This window comes from Pantherophis guttatus, chromosome 3, assembly GCF_059756535.1.
Source record: "Pantherophis guttatus breed Tessera chromosome 3, ASM5975653v1, whole genome shotgun sequence".
In the NCBI taxonomy this organism is placed as follows: Eukaryota; Metazoa; Chordata; class Lepidosauria; order Squamata; family Colubridae; genus Pantherophis; species Pantherophis guttatus.
The window spans coordinates 193,816,806-193,834,486 of record NC_142065.1 but is presented as its reverse complement, the minus strand read 5'-3'; the positions used below and the strand labels follow the sequence as shown (position 1 = coordinate 193,834,486).

The following is a 17,681-nucleotide window of genomic DNA, read 5'->3' as shown; positions in this document are numbered from 1 at the left end:
CTTGATCAAAGTCAGAGTGGTGCTAAGCCTAACAAACCCAAAATTGCAAAGAAAAGGGGCTTTGGAGAACATTGGTTTGACTTTGGACAAAATGATATGGACCTGTAAGCAGCTATAATTATTCTGCTAAGTCTTCATAGTGCATGGAAATGGCATTGGCCAACAGTCTCTGAGAGACTGTGGAATAAGTTTATTTAGCTAGATGCTGTACTGCCTACAGCTATGAAAGTTATTATTGATTGAGTTCCAGACTTCCAATTTGGGCCAGACCTTTTTGTAATTGATGATGTTTTATTTTAAAGGCCACTGATTAGTTCTTCCTGCTGCCTTAAAGACTGATATGATTCAAAGGATTCATGAGGGTCATAGTGATAGGAAAAATGGAAATGTCAGACTAAGGAAGTTTTATATTGGCCATACATTAACAGGGATATTGCAAATACAGTTTCTAATTCAACTACCTTTCAGAAATTTCACTCTAAGAATAAAAAGGATTGATAACCTACTGGTGCACAATGGCCACTGATACATTTACACTGATGAGCAAGGATTACTTAATAATCACAAAGGTTTTTAGCTTATCCTGAGATTGCTTTGCTAGGTAGATTCCCAGACTATCCGCCAATTAAAGGATGTCTTCAGTCTGCATTGGTTTCCCTTCATTGGACTGACAGAGGATGGCCTTTGGTTCTCCGTCATAGCTAGTACCTCTTTGTTCAGCAATATAAGTATTGCCATATAACATTCAGCTCTCAGTACTTGCAACCTACTAGTCTTGTAGGAAATGTGTTAAAATTGTCATACAGCTACCAAAAAAAATCTTTTAAGAACTAAGATCTACTCCTTTAGCTTGTGATTTATTGCTTCTGAGATTTTGTTTCATAGTAATCTTTGCCCTTGCCTAGCTAAACTGTTAAGCAACTCAGAGTTTCCTCAAACTGTGAGATGGACAGCATATAAATTCAACAAACAAATATATGTGGCCTATAAGCGCTCATAGTACTACACTCTCCTGAGGTAAAGCCTATATAAACCAGATCAAATATTAGACCTGAATCCTATTGGGTCATCATTTCAGAGAATTTTCTTTACATGAATAGAGAAATAGGATGACCATGAGTGGCCAAAAAATCATTGGGAGTGACTTCTGATTTCTTGTTCATTTCTTCACTGAATATTCTTTTTTTAAAAAATAAGTTTTTTATTTTTATTTTTAAACAAACAATTCATCATTAATCAATCAGTGTAAAATCTGGGTACAAAATTTTGTGTCATTCAACATTTATCATTTTCTTAGTACGCATTTATCTTCCTTCTTACATTTAAATTTAATGTATTACAACATATTTTCCCATGTTTCTTATTTTTACATCGTCTAATGTTTATGTTCAATCTCTATCCATTGATAAAATTGCCCCCATATGTTGTAATACTCTGATTCTTCCTTCCCTCTAATTGCTAATGTTAATCTACTCATTTCTGCACATTCTAATATTTTAAGCTGGCAGGGAGCATTAGAATCCATCCTTCCTTCCTTCCTTCCTTCCTTCCTTCCTTCCTTCCTTCCTTCCTTCCTTCCTTCCTTCCTTCCTAATTTGATGAACAACGCTGATGATCACTGTGAAGGATGAACTGACATCTGTTTATCTATCTGTCCATTTGTCTATTTTTATTGCGCTGAACCAGAAGATCTGGAAATAGCACTGTCATCGTAAGAATTTATTGAGAGGCCATATCATGATAAAGTAGCTCAGACTAGTTTGCAGAACAGCAGTTGGTCTCTGAGTGTGTGTATGATTGCTCTATAAACTTAGTAAAATCAATAATAATAAAATAGTTCTTGTTAGCCTTAGGCTTTCTATTTTATCGATACAAAAACAGGACAGAGGGGAGAAATTATTAACTACAAGAGATATAATCATAATGACTTAATTAAATAGCTGGTTTTAAGAATAATTAAATTCAATTAAGCAGCCATCTATGTTAGGTGACAATATCCAGCTGATCTTCGCTAGTCTTGGAAAGCTAAGCAAGGTCAAACCTAGTTCGCTCCTTGATCAGAAACTAGTAAGGAATCCCAGGGCTATGGTCTTTATTGAGAGGTAAAAATAAAAATAAATTCTGGTAGAAGGCTAAACTAGACTGCAAGGCTAAACTTGATTACAAAACATCTTTTGCTTTATTGTTTGTTTCCGGCTATGTTGAGAATATATCCTAGCCCTGCCCACTTTTTGGAGCTAAGTGCAAGTGAGTTTGGAGATGGCTGATACAAATAAAATGAAAAGGAAAAAATCTCTGATTGTTGTGGTCCGCCAGCAGCCTGAGGAGCTGGCAGCGGAGTCGGACAGTGAGGAGGCTGGGGAGGACAATGGGCTAGTCCTGGAGGCTGGGGAAGGCCCTGATGAGGGCTCTGCGTCGGAGGCAGAGATGGGGCCAGAGCCATCTGGGAGTGATGCACGGACTCCCGAGACTCCAGAGGCAGATAGCAGAGGGCAGAGGAACAGGAGGAGCCTGTTCCTAGTGCACACATGCGAAGAGCTGCCAGAAGGCAAGAGCACTTAAAGCAAAAAGGACGACTTGGGAGTAAGGCCAGGAGATGATTGGCCCCTCCTAGAAGGCTTAAAAGAGCAGCAACAGCTCTTGGGATCTTTGTAGGAAAGCAACATTGCTACATTTCTTTCTTGTCTTGCTACATTTGTTTCTTGTTGGCGTCTCTTGCTTCTGAACTTTTGCCAAGAAAAGCATTTGGCAGGGTGCCAAAGAAGACAAAGGTTGGTGAAAAGGCCGAAGGGCTCTTTATGAAGAACTTGTTTTGAACTTAATTTGGACTAAGCTGGGAATTAAGCAATTCTCAGCTGTTCTAATAAAATATGTTTGTTTAGGACTGATTGTCTCTGGTAATAACTACTTGGGCCTAGATCACAGCCACAAGGTGTTGGTTACCACCTTTAAAGCACTCCATGGCTCAGGACCTGGGTACTTACGAGACCACCTTCTGCCACCGATAGCCTCCCACCGACCAGTTCGCTCCCACAGAGAGGGACTCCTCAGGGTGCCATCGGCCAAACTATGTCGGCTGGCGACACCCAGGGGGAGAGCCTTCTCTGTGGGAGCTCCTGCCCTTTGGAACGAACTGCCCCTGGAAATACGCACAATCTCTGACCTCCGAGTTTTTCACTGTGCCCTCAAGACCCTGCTCTTCTGACAGGCAGGGCTATCTTTGTAAAGTAGTTTTAAATTCGGAGTTTTAAATTTTTGGATTTTTAACAAAACTTGGCCGTAAATGTAATAATTTTAATAAATTTTAAATTTAATTGGGATTTGTATTGTGTTTTTTACTTGGTTGTGCACCGCCCCAAGTCCTTCGGGAGAGGGGCAGTATAGAAATAAAATTATCTATCTATCTGTCTATCATCTATCTATCTATCTGTCTATCATCTATCTATCTATCTATCTATCTATCTATCTATCTATCTATCTATCTATCTATCTATCTTATCTATCTATCAACACTGATAGGCCATTTTTAAAACTAGGAATACTGATCCAATATACTGATTTTTAAAAATCCAGAAAGAAAAGATTAACATTGCTTAAAATAATTAATTTTCATTCACTCAAAGTATCTGTCCTTCTCCTCCTTGTCTTCCTCCTCTCCTCCCTTCTCCTCCTCCTCTTCCTCCTCCTCCTCCTCCTCTCCCTCCTGTTTAAGGTTAGCATGTCAAGGATTATTGCCATTCTGTGAAAATGTCATGTGAAATGCTACCTTTAAAAGAAAGGAAGAAGAAGAAGGCAGCAGTATAAATCCAAAGTGGAAAAGTACAAAGGATATTAAAAAAAATAAATTGAATAACTATTATTAATTTCTTTTCTGAAAAAAGAAAAAGAATACTGAATTGTCTTCCTGGAGTGTGAACACGCTCTTCTTTATTAGGACGGGAAAAGAAGAGCAGAGTAGATTAAAAACTGCAGGTACATTATTCTTACAGACATAAACTGTATGGTAAGGACATTTCAGAAAAAAGGAATAATGGAACGGTCTGGAGTTTTTTGTACAGCTCAAAAAAAAGGAGCTAAATTTTGAAAAGCCAGTTTGAAGTTGCCAGAAAGACTTATTTTATGGCACATGGGTGTAAAATGCTATGGCGAGCAGCACTATATTCTTTTGACCATTTCCCCCCAATCTCATGGACATAAAATGCACAACATTAGAGAGTGTTGTGGCCCGTCAGTGGCCTGTGTGGATTGTAGCTGATTCGGACAGCGAGGAGGCTGGTGTGGTGCTGCACCAGCACCCTGTGCAGCTGGCACTCGAGTCAGACAATGAGGAGGCTGGAAAAGATGTGGTGCCAGAGGCAGGGATTCAGCCAGGGCCTTCAGAACCTCCAGAAGCTCCTTTAAGTGAAGAGGACGAAGGGGAGGAGCCTCTTCTCGATGCACAGGCGTGCAGAGCTGCCAAAAGGCAGGAGTGGCTCCTCAGGAGGAGGTCTCCTCGAGAGTAAGGCTTGGGGATAATTGGCCATTCCCTTAGCCTATTTAAGGAGGAATGCCCACTGAAGCAATTTGTAGGGAACAACTTTAGTTTACTCTACTTCACGTCTGGATTCTCTGCAAATTGCTTCTGGGCTTTCTGCCAACCTTAGTAAGATTGTGATTACTTTATCTTTGGTTTCTTGTAGGCTGTTAAGAAAGTTTATTAACAGCCTTTGTTTGGAAAAGACTGAGTTATTTTAGTAAATTTAAGTTTGTACAGACTTTGTGTGTGCTGAGTTCTTTGGGGTCCGTAGCTGGGGCAGAACAGAGATTATTCACTGTAGTTTCATAGTATCTGTACAGACTGTCCATAGAAAAGACTCTAATTCTAGAAATACATCTTGAATTAGTACCAGGTGTTGCTTCACTAGTACTGTTCTCCAACTTTCCTATGGTATTTTCCTTCCTATTAAAGACAGAATGGGACAACTCGCTGCAGCCAACTCGTCATGGGACAACTTGCTGCAAGACAATTTAACAATTCAATTTAATTATTTAAAAATAATTTTAAAAAACCTATGTTAATTTTTGTCATTCACATTTCATTTTGTCCCTCCTTTTGCACCCTTTCTTTAAGGGTTCTATTCCACCGTTTCTTTGAAATTAGTGTAACCCTTGTCCTGCAGCAAGTTGTCTTGTGGATAGTTGGCTGTGGATAGTTGTCCCATGGTGAGTTGGCAGCAGCAAGTTGGCCATGGCAAGTTGGCTGTGATGAGTTGGCCATGATGAGTTGGACGTGGCAAGTTGGCTGTGGTCAATTGTCATAGACCCCATTAAAGTGGCCTCTGTTTGAGGGGCTCTTGGTGCTCTCTGAACTTGGTTGTTTTCTTGCAGACATTTCATTAGCCAAACTAGGTAACATCATCATTGCTGGTGATGTTACATAGTTTGGGTAATGAAATGTGTGCAAGAAAATAATCAAGTTCAGAGAGCACCATAGACCTCTCATTTTCAACCCTGAACTATAGATATTTTCCTCTATATGTGTAATGGTTAAAGGTATCTGGCTAGAAACTAGACTGTGAATGTTCTGTCCCCCTTCCTCACACAGGCAAACATAATACCAAGCATGCCTGCTAATATTTTATTAGGTAAACAGATTAGAATTCTTGGCAGACCAAGGTTTTGGCAGCAAACTGCTGAATGCCTGCCAAGACCGTTTTCACTCCCATAAAGCAAAAGAGGACTTGTCTTCAGTCTGTTCCAGGAGCAAAAAATTATCCACGAGACAAGAGTTTAGTCAATGTTCAGTCCAAAATATATCCAAGCCGAATTTCAGAGATCACGATGTGACTTTCAGGGTTTAACTTTGTCCGTCACAAAACCTGAAGAGCAATCCCACCCACTTTTATTCCTGGTAGGGCGTGGCTCCATGACTCAGCTCAATCTCTGGCCCTTCCATGCCTCTTCCATTGCTGAGCACACTTCTCCCTCCGACGCTGCCTGGGATCAAGCCAGGATTCATTATCCTCACTCCCTATCAATTGGTGGTCCAATATGCCTTCCTCCTGGCACATCCCAGGCTGTTCCTCCTGGCCTTCGGATGGAACCTGAGGCATTGCCAGAAAGGAGGGTCTTGGAGAGGGAGGCCTTGTCAGTTCCTCCCCATCACCTTCTGAGTCCTCTTCCTCTGTTAGGACAGGCTCAGGAGTCGGGGTCACAACAGTGAATTCTAGTTCTATTTTAGGCATGATGCCAGCTGAGTAAGTATGGCCCAGTCTCTCTTCCCCTACCTCTTCCTCCCTCTCCCTCCCTCTCTCTCTCTCTCTCTCTCTCTCTCTCTCTCTCTCTCATGAATAAGACAATTTAAAAAAAAAAGCTTGCCAAGAAAACTTCAGGGAGTCAACAATGACTTGAAGGCTGTGTCTGTGTGCACACACACGCACACACACATAGACACACAGAAACAGATAAATACACCCACACCCACATACACACACAAAGACTTTTCTAGCTTGTTCTCAATGTACTCTATAACTTCTTTCAAATTATGTTTAGGGGTAGATTCAACTTTATTTTGTTAGATGGTAGAAGATGCTAGTTTTGCTTTTTCTTTCCACAATCCTCTATGTTTCTACTCCTCTCCCAATGCTCCAATTCTTTTCTGAAAAAGCTCCATAAAGAGGATTTTCCCTGAGTATTAAAGATGAATGGAGACCTCTAGAAAAAATGATTTACACTGAAAAATGATTCCAACCTATACTCCTTAGCTAGCTCATAGCTAGAGAGATGCAAAATATCTTTAAAAAGGTATTTTAAGACAGGTTCTAGTCCTACAAAGGCTTTTCTTGTGACAGTCTAGAGAAGAGAAAATTGGACTTCGAAGAAGCAAAGTAGAAAGAGTGTTGAAACTTTTCAACTTTAGTGTTGGGAGAAGTCAGCTAAGAATATCACAGATAGCCAAGAAAAGAAATAAATGCTAATTGAACAAATCAACCCAGAGGCACAAATGCGGAGGCTTAGATTTTATGACATACTCTATAGAAATCTATTGTTTGGGTTATCTTTGGCATAAGCAAAATCTTGACATATGGGGAATTTACCAAGTTTAATTTTTTAAAACGTCTCATTTTTCCAATCCTTCATTTCCCTTTTGTATATATTTCTTGTTAAGTAAAATAATTGTTCCTAGTAAACACATTATTACAAACAAATTTGTGAGTTACATTAGGCTATTATCACATATTGCTCCTGTATGTTTTATTACATCATCTTTCCCTTATAGATAAATTTTAATTGCAATAATTTCATTTGCAATCTGCAGCCCAAAACACAGGAAAGTGTAGATTTAAGCAAACAACAAGTGTTTTTTGATTTATATAGGCAGTAATTCTGGAAGCACAAATTGACTAGGCTTAATTTCGACTGAAATTCCTAGCTATATATATATAGAGCTATGAATAAGAAAAAAGAGGTAATAAAATGTATCTCCCCTAGTGGATTCAAACACGAAGCCACTCTTCTTCATATGTGAATTATATTTATGCCATCTATCATCCAAAACCATGAACTTCAATGTTCTTAAAATTAATATCCTAATATCCCTAATATTATCACTACAGAAAAAAATATAGGAAGGGGAAAAGTAAGAGAGGCAGATGGACTGACAGATAAGGAAATGCAAAGTAAGGCAGATTTTATTTGAAAAATTGATATTTTGAGATATTTTGAAACAGATACGTTGAAGTCTCGAAAAGGAAAGGGTATGACTGCATGCTTCAAATCCCTAAAGGGTTGTCACACAGAAGAAAGCTTAGAGTGCAAATCAAGGAATAATGAATATAAGATACAGAAAAGTCAGATTCCAGTTGAAAACTAGGAAAAAGAAGTTGTGGGATTTTCTTCATTGTATGAGAAAGATAATGGTCATAAATATTTTAATTTGGATTCCTACATGGATCAGGGACTTGGACATAGTGGCTTAGATGATGTCTTCCAACTGCATGAATTCAAAACACACACCAAAACAATATTCAGATCAAATCCAAGGCAGCAAAGATATTCAGAGATTACAAATAATCCATCTCAGAGGTTGATTATTTGACTGTCAATGTTCTATAAATTGGATAGAAATTGAAAAGACAAATGAAGTCATATTTATTATTCATGTCTTGGGACTGCCAAATAAATATAATCACAAAGAGGTGGCAGAGAGCAACCATGGTGATATATAGAAGTAGTTCTTGACTTGCAAGCATTATTGGAACCAGAACTTTCTTTGCTAAGTGATGGAGTTGTTAAGTAAGCCATGGCCAATTTTGCAACCATTTTTTCTGGGGTTGTTAAAGCAAATAACTCAATGGTGGAATTCAATTTTTTTTACTACCAGTTCTGTGGGCGTGACTTGGTGGGCGTGGCAGGGGAAGGATACTGTAAAATCTCCATTCCCACCCCACTCGAGGGAAAGGATACTGCAAAATCCCCATTCCCTCCCCACTCCTGGGGCCAGCCAGAGGTGGTATTTGCCGGTTCTCAAAACTACTCAAAATTTCTGCTACCAGTTCTCCAGAACCTGTCAGAACCTGCTGAATAGCACCCCTGAAATCACCTGATCATTAAGTGAATCTGGTATCCCCATCAGTAAAATTTGTTACTACCAGTTCTGTGGGCGTGGCTTGGTGGGGGGGTAATGTGACTGGGTGGGCGTGGCCAACTTTTTTTTTTTACTTTTAAAATCATTTTTTCTACAATCTCTTCAGCTGAAAAAAATGCTTTTAAAAGCCTTTGATGATCAGGCAACTCAGCTGGGATCATCAGAGGCTTTTAAAAGCATTTTTTTTCCTACAACCTCTTCAGCCAAAGAGGTTGTAGAAAAAAATGCTTTTAAAAGGCTCTGATGATCAGCTGAGCTGCACGACCATCAGAGGCTTTTTTTTTTTTTACTTTTAAAAGCATTTTTTTGGCTGAAGAGGTTGTAGAAAAAATGCTTTTAAAAGTAAAAAAAAAAAGCCTCTGATAATCGTGCGGCTCAGCTGGGCATGGGGGTGGGGGAGCAGGGATTTTTGCTAGCACTTCTCCAAACCATCCGCCACTATCGTTACTGGATCGGGCGAACTGGTCCAAACCGGGAACATTTCACCCCTGATCCCCATTGAATTTGCTGATTGGACGTTCCCTGGGAAGATTCCAAATGGTGGCCATGTGATTCCCAGAATCCTGTGATGATTGTAAATACATGCTGGTTGCCAAGTTCCTTAATTTTGATCACTTGAAGATGCTGCTATCATTGTAAGCAGGAGGACTATTCATGAGCACTGTGTTGTAACTTCAAGCGGGTCATTAAATGAATGGTCATAAGTCAAACATTATCTGTATCCTGAAATATTGAATACATCATTCTGTATTCATTTGTCAACATTTTGAACTGTGATTATGGACTTTATAAATAGTAGGCAGTAAAACAGATTTTGAGTAGTGATCATTAAGATTTCACAATTAGAATAAATAGGCTGTTGCTGCTCTTAAGGGAATAAACTTTTGGTAGAATTAAAACATAGATGCAATTCCTATGATTTCCCATCAGTATGATGTATAATCTGTCATAGGGACCTTAGGAAATAGTATAAATCCGTGATGGAAAACCTATGACACGCGTACCACAGATGGCATGTGGAGCCATATCAGTGGGTATGCAAACTCAGCTCCAGCATGCATGCGCGCACCGGCCAGCTGATTTTTGGGACTTTGGGGCCCACCAGAAGTCAGGAAAAAGGCTGTTTCTAGCCTCCAGAGAGCCTCCGGGGGAGTGGGGAAGGCCATTTTCGCCCTCCCCAGCCTCCTAGAAAGGCTCTAGAGCCCTGGAAGAGCAAAAAATGGGCCTACCTTGCTATCGCATGCCAAAAATGTGTGGGGGGTCACACATTCATGAGCAGGGGGTGGGGCGCATAGTATTATGGGTGTGGGCATGCACACGAGCGACCCTCCCCCTGCATTCGCCCCACTTTTGGCACATGATGGCAAAAAGATTAGCCATCACTGGTATAAATAGTAAAATGACTGTGCTGATATGATGAAATCCCTTCAGATTTCAATAATCTGACCGCAATTCTGGTGGTTCTAGCGATTCTGACCGCCATCTTGACTTTTCTTAACCATCTATAGACACTTCTAGATGGATGATATCATGATGTGATGACCACATTTGTGTGAGAGAAAGAGATCTCACATGAAAAGAAATATTTTTATTGAAATGACAGCATTGAGAACTGATGTCTGGAGTTAACTTTTGTAAAAAAAAAAGAAAAAGAAAAAGTGTCATTAAAGTGCTTCTCCTGGAAGAATGAAGCATTGTTGTCCCCTCACTGATCACACAGCAGGAGAACTCAGTAGCTGCGATGAAAAAGCTCCTACTTTTTAGTTCTTTTTGGCCACCTCCAGTAGACCTTGAAATATGTGGCTGCTGTTTGAAGGAGAATATTAACATAAAGGGGGGAAAAAAACTCAAAATTCACACAATTGTTGGTAAAATGGAAATGACAAGCTGGGTCTTCTTTCATGCTTTTCTAATTTATTTGTTTAAGAAAATTCATATGGCTGCCCAACTCACTCTCAGCTTACAAAGGTAAAAATATCTCATATAAAAAACAATAAAAAAATGAAAACTCTCCGTCACCTCCCTGTGAAAACAATCAGTCAAATAAGCCACTTGGTGGGCTCCATCCCACTCTGGGTTCCCCAGGCCCGTTGGCAAAAGGTCTTCAGGGCAGTAGTAGGTTTCACTTACCTTCGCTACCAGTTTACTATTGGGAGCGCGAGTGCACAGCACTTCTGCACATGCGCAGAGCGTCCATGATGATGTCCAGGCCGGTGGGCGAAGCCTCCTGCTGCCACCACTATGGGTTCACTTGAACTCGAGCGAACCGGTAGCAACCCACCACTGCTTCAGAGCCTTGCAAAAGATGGTTAAAGTGGGGAATGATTTTATTTCTAGGGCGATGATATTCCACAAGGAAGGAGCTACCACAAAGAGGATCCTTCTTCTGGGTCCCACTAGATATACCTTTTAGGAGACAGACCTGCAATATTGCCTGCTTCTCTATTCTGATAGATATGACCAGGAGAAGATAGTCCTTCAAATGTGCTTTTATTATTGAAAACAGTTGTGTCTAGGGAATTATGGGGGGAAATAGTGGTTTTATGGGGTTCCAAGAAATTTTCCATTCCAACTGCCTTCTTATAAACAATCAAAAAGTGCTGAACAATTGTGTTTTTTTTTCCCTTTCTGTTTAGTGAATCAGGAAACTATGCCCAAATTATTCAGACATTTAACAAAAATCACTGCTATTCTTTTACGAGCCTAAACTTTGTGGAAATAATTGAAAATTATTCTTTCCTGACCTCCGTTTCTCCTTAAAGAACATTTTAAATGTATCTGGCACAAAGTAAGGCATTGTTTAGCAATGTTGGAAATCTAATGCTGGGCTTGAAGTGGTAATTTATAACACGGAGACTCCTATTGTCTCTTAATTTCCCTATATTGCTTTTAGACGATTCAATGTCATTTTTTTCAATACCAAAAAACACAAGATGAGAAACTAAATTCGTAAACAGTGAATGCATACATAACAGTGTGATATTGTGCTGTGAGATGTAGAGTCTTTCCAGTTGAGGTCAATTCATGGTGACTACACTAATATATCCATATTGTTTTATTTATTTATTTATTTACATATTTATTTTGCAGCAATATCAAAATGGCTTGCCACAGTCTTCTTCTATCTAGACCAGGGGTTTCCAACCTTGGCAACTTGAAGACTTGTCGACTTCAACTCCCAGAGTTCCTCAGCCAGCTGGCTGAGGAACTCTGGGAGTTGAAGTCGACAAGTCTTCAAATTGCCAAGGTTGGAGACCCCTGATCTAGAATGTTGTTTCAACTTCTCAATACAACCTATAGCCCTGTTTTATCTTTATCTGGTGTCTCTTGCTCAAGTTCTAATAAAGCTCAACCTTGTTTTAATTTTGAAGGATCATCTAAGGTTGCCTAGTTAGACAATTTGGGAATGGAGAATTCATCTGGTGAATTTTCTGCCTTATGCTCCTTTAAAGCCAAATAGCACAGGGCTTGTTCACATATACTACCCATTCTCCCAATGTATACATTCATGGTTCATTCAATTTTTCCTTCTTGTACTCCAAAATGGAGAAACCAAAAAAAAAAAAAAGTTATACAGGAAGGGGGAGGGCAGCAATTCCCAACTACTCATTCAAATTTTCCTCTAACGACCTAGAATAACATTTCCATGTGGACATTCCATGTGGACCATTAATAGACAGGATCTTCCATTTTTATCATTTCCAGAGTTTGTATTGCTAAAACTGAGCAAGCTCCTATTTATTTTGTTTCTAACCAATGAAACATATTAATTATTAAATGGGAAGAACAAAAATAAATAAATTTAAAATGAAAAAAAAAATGTATTGGAACTCAAGCTTTGTCTACCCATCAGCAAGATAATTCTCTGAGACCCGAACAGAAAGAGACCAAATTAGGTGTATTGGGAAAAGCTGAGCAAGTTCAAAAAATGAGCTGAATCCAGCTAGGAGCTGCTATGTCAAACATTTTCTGTTCCTGATGCAGGGATGAAGTCCAGCAGGTTCTGACAGGTTCTGGAGAATCGGTAGCGGAAATTTTGAATAGTTCAGAGAACTGGCAAATACCACTTCTGGCTGACCCCAGAGTGGGGTGGGAATGGAGATTTTGCAATATTCTTCCCCTGGAGTGGGATGGGAATGGAGATTTTGCAATATCCTTCCCTGGAGTGGGGAGGGAATGGGGATTTAGCAGTATCCTTCCCCTGAGTGGAGTAGAAATGGAGATTTGCAGTATCCTTCTCCTGCCACACCCACCAAGCCATGCCCACCAAGCCATGCCACATCCACCAAGCCACGCCCACAGAACTGGTAGTAAAATATTTGGATTTCACCACTGCCCTGATGCATCTCTAAGGATGACACAATTGGATAGCAAATTGTGAGCGGAACATGTGCATATATTCAGGTAGAGAGAAGTTCCCTGAAGGTGGGCTCCAGCAGAAATACGAAAACTCAGAAGACTAAATCTCTGGTCCCGGTGACCGAGCCAGATTTGATCTTGGACATGTGCAGTCTATCCTGTGCTTCCCAGTTCACAAGCACACATATGCACAGGCACAGCATGAAGGGAGAATCTGTTGGCCACCGTGAATAAAGGATTTGGAAGAAATTTCAAAGCCATGCTCTGTGTTCTTTCTATACCTTTTACGGAAAGCAGAGCAGTCAAGGAATTGATGAGATTATAGAATTTTTAGCCATCTAACTATTTGCTTCCAGGCTAATCCTCTAATAAAGTTATGCCTGAACAAGTTGATTCTACCTGCCTGCCAGAAATTCTCTACCTTTTATCATTGGCACAGTTACGTCCAGATCTGTCTGCCTATGTGCAGGAGGAGCAATGAGGACAATTATGCTGCGTCCTTCTCAATTATGAGTGAGTTGATGAAATGCTTAGATCTATCAATGCTTTTTATTCGGCATAAAACTGCTCAGTTAAAATTAAAAAGAAAAAAAGATTTATTTCAATAGATTTTTGCTTCCCAGCAGACCCCTGTTAATGGGGCTGCTAACTTCTCTGGATAAAAGAAAAATGGAAGAATTTTTTTTTCCCCTGAGCAAAGATACAGAGAAAAAGAAACAAGCAGGAAGCTTGTTTTCTTATTCCTGTTTTCTCATCGTCTTAAGCAGGACATTGACTATTTCAAAAGTTCAAGATGACAACTATGGCCATGAAATCATATTTTTGGTTTCCCTCTTTTCACATGTACACATCAAAAGGAATGGGGTTTTGTATGAATTATAATGGAATTATAATGGAAGGGACCTTGTAGGCCATTTAGTCCAACCCCTCGCCCAAGCAGGAGACCCTACACAATTTCTGACAGTTGACAGTCCAGTCTCTTCTTGAAAGCTTCCAGTGATGAACTTCCAGAACAACTTCTGAAAGCAAGCTGTTCCATTAGTTCTCTGAACTACTCAAAATTTCCACTACTGGTTCTCCAGAACTGGTCAGAACCTGCTGAAACCCACCTCTGGTCATAACTTATCAACTACAGTGATTCACTTATCAGCTGAGGCAAGAAAGGTTGTAAAATGTGGCAAAAGTCACTTAACAAATTTCTTACTTAACAATAGAACATCCAGTCAATGCACAGTCCCATCTGGAGATGCCTCCCAGTCACACCACTCCAGGTGCAGGGCAGGATGACCTTGACTCTCAGAGAAAAGAAAGTTATTATGGCTAGATATCTCCCCAACTCCATACAATCCCCCCTCCCAGTTTCCCACAGCACTAAATGTGGCAGCCCTGAAGATCCAAAGTAAAAGATGGCTTCCAGGACTGACAGTCAGCTTCTTTCCACACACCGTAGCAAATATGTTCTGAATTTACAGAGAATCTCACCTTTGTGATCTATGTTTATTTTTTTTGATCTTATGTGACTTTGGGGCATAAAATTAGTGACAAGATACATTCTTGATTCTACCTTCTATCCACTCTTTCTGTCCCACCCTTCTTCAAGTGCATTCACCATAGCTTTTTCTCATAATCTTACACACAACTGAGTTTTAAGTAGATAGGCTGGGTAATACGCTAAATAAATAAAACGCAGTGAAGATAGAATCGTTATAATCCCATTTTATACTGTTTTGCATGTAATGTGTTTCCCGAAGTCTTGCCCTCCATTTCTATCCACAGTTCTTGGTGAATGTTGGTATAAGCATTTGTGACTGTGGAATAGTTAATATATGTTAAAAGGGGAATTTAAGGGAAAAAGAGAAGAAAGACTGACCATTTCAAACTTATTTTTAAGGTAGGGTGATGCTTTAGCTGTTCTCCTAATGACTTGAATTTATGAGTTACGGTTTCCATGGAAACAGGGCCAATATTAAAGATTAAAGTATTAAAGATGTTGCTTTGTTATAGAAGTGAGCTTTGCACAGCCCACTGTGATCTAAGATAAATTGAAAATCCAGTTTGCTGTACTGTGTACCTTAGCACAAAGGATAGCTTTCTCCCCATTCTGGTTCCACACGGTAAACAAATACAAGTGTTTAAATATGGTATTTAGTTTTTAGAGGACGGTGAACTTAAGCCTCAAGATTCTGAACGGAATTGTTTGCATAATTTCATTCTAGCCTCGTGTTCTCTTTGAAAACCACTCTCAGAAAATGTCATAACAATTCAGAAACACTATATATGTTCAAAATAGTGAGGCTCTCGTATGCACAAAGATGGAAAGATTATACTAATTCCCACAATAGAAGGATGTCTGGTAAAGGTGACAGAGTTGGCAAAGATGATGAAACTGACTGTTTTAATCAAAGAGAAGAATTTACCTAGTTAGGAGGAGGAGGAGGAGGAGGAGGAAGAAGAGGAGGAGGAGGAGGAGGAGGAGGAGGAAGAGGAGGAGGAGGAGGAAGAGGAGGAGGAGGAGGAGGAGGAGGAGGAGGAGGAGGAGGAGGAGGAGGAGGAGGAGGAGGAGGAGGAGGTTGTTCTGGACCTTTTGCTTGAAAGTTTAAAAAGTAGGTTTTGGTAATTAGAATGATTTTATTGTTATGGGAATGACTTGAAATGCTTTTGTCAAGCAAAAGGCATGTATATATGTATGTATGTGTATCTGTCTGTCTGTCTGTCTGTCTGTCTGTCTGTCTGTCTGTCTGTCTATCTATCTATCTATCTACCTACCTACCTACCTACCTACCTACCTACCTATCTCCAGGGGTGGGTTCTACTTACCTTTACTACCAGTTTGCAACAGGAGCGCACACGTTTCTGCACATGTGCAAAAGCTTCTGCGCATGCGCAGATCATCCATGATGATGTTGTGGTGGGTGGGTAGAGCCAAATCAGAGACCAAATCGGGGGCAACCCACCACTCTATCATCTATCTATCTATCTATCTATCTATCTATCTATCTATCATCTATCTATCTATCTATCCATCCATCCATCCATCCATCCATCCACACATTCTTCTTCCTTTTCCTAGCTTTCTGTTTCATTTTGTATTTTTATTTATAACCAACTTTAATAAAATATTTTTAAAACTATCTTCAACCCTCTTCCTGTCACAGGGCTAGTCTTTGGGATAGTCACCTCCGAGAGAAAAAGAGAACATTTAACAGTTGTTTTGAAGATTCTGGAATTCTGAAAGATGTAGTCTCAAAACATTAGTGGGAAAAGGCTATTCTGGGGTTATAAATTAATTTCTGGATAGTTTCTGAGAGTTAAGCATTGAATTGAACCCCCTTCCCTAAAAACTTAAAAGCAGAAAAATAGAGGACAAAATGTTTCACTAAAATAATTCAGTTAATTCAGGGGGGGGAAAGCAAGTTCTGTCTGGGTCCTGAAGATAGCAGAGTAGCTGCTAGGTAAATCTCCCAAGCCTGTAATTTAAAAATAAATGCCACTGAACTCAGTACGACTGGTGTTCAAACAACCATGAATAGGATCAAGTAGTGAGGGTGAATATCTAGAAATAATTTAAAATTGTTGGGTGCATAATGCAGAATTGAGCTGAAGCAATGATTAAAAAACCATCCCCTTCAATTCTAAAAAGATCTAGGAGCAATACCGTGCAACTTTGAAAGGTCTAAGTTTAAAACCAGCTCTGAAAATTTGACCATACTTTACAGAAGACCAATATGAAAATGATCCCTAAAAAAAAATGAATTCCTTACCTTGACATTATTTCTTGAAGTGGACTTTGAATGTGTATTTTTCTTCCCCCCTATCAGAATTAACTGCTAAAAAGGAAAGACAAATAAACGGACTTCTAGGATATGTAGAAATGAGAGGTGGTAAAGACAGATTTAAATTAATATAATGATTTAAATTCCTCCTCCTAAAATCTGGCAACTGTTAAAAGACATTATTGCTGAGCTGCAATTATGGGCAGCTGTGTTTATTTTTCAGTGAAAACTTAATTACATTCTCTTCTATCCATCACTGAAAGAAAAGATCACAGTATTGTTTGAGAAGGAATCCGTGGCTTTTCTAGGACATCCTGATGTAGGAAAAGGAGTGGCAGGGCCTGGGGGTGAAGGTGGAGCCAAGAGACAAATCAGCTTAGAGTTGTTATGCTCCCAAGGCCTCTAAAGTCCAAACTATCTTGAATTTCCTTAACTCTTACTTAGTGTCAAATTAGTGCTGACCGTTAGTTCACTAGATTCTTGTGTATAGGCATGAGCAATAAATCAGTTTAATTGGAACTTAATTCTTAGATTAAATTAGATTAAATTAATTCTTAGATTAAATTTAGAAGAGCCTGGATAGCTCTGCAGACTAAAAGCACTGTAATTTAACACCAGCTGTCTGCAATTAAAGTAAGTTCGAATCTCACCAGGCTCAAGGTTGACTCAGCCTTCCATCCTTTCTAAGGTAGGTAAATTGAGGACCCAGTTTGTGGGGCAATAAACTGACTTTGTATAAAAATATACAAAAGTATGACGGCTATTGCTTAACGCACTGTAAGCCGCCCTGAGTCTCTGGAGAAGGGCGGCATATAAATCAAATTTAAAAAAAAAATTCTTCATGCCTGACACCTATTGTATATACGGGCATGCATGTTCAGCAAAGTATTCTGGTATTCTGTTTGTTGATCCTTATTTATTAT

The 17,681-nt window shown here is 39.5% G+C and overlaps 1 long non-coding RNA gene across 4 annotated transcripts in view; it reads right to left on the bottom strand.

The window, feature by feature from the left end:
• The window catches only part of LOC148114949 (uncharacterized), a 73,405-nt gene extending 56,567 nt beyond the window's left edge, over positions 1 to 16,838 (bottom strand). For 2 of the 4 annotated variants that reach the window (XR_015733431.1, XR_015733433.1), the window contains exons 1-2: positions 14,190 to 16,737; positions 10,757 to 10,921 (exon numbers count right to left, since the gene is read on the bottom strand). This is a non-coding gene — a long non-coding RNA (uncharacterized LOC148114949). The other 2 variants (XR_015733434.1, XR_015733432.1) reach the window with 2 other exon arrangements.
• Positions 16,839 to 17,681: the final 843 nt, after the last annotated feature.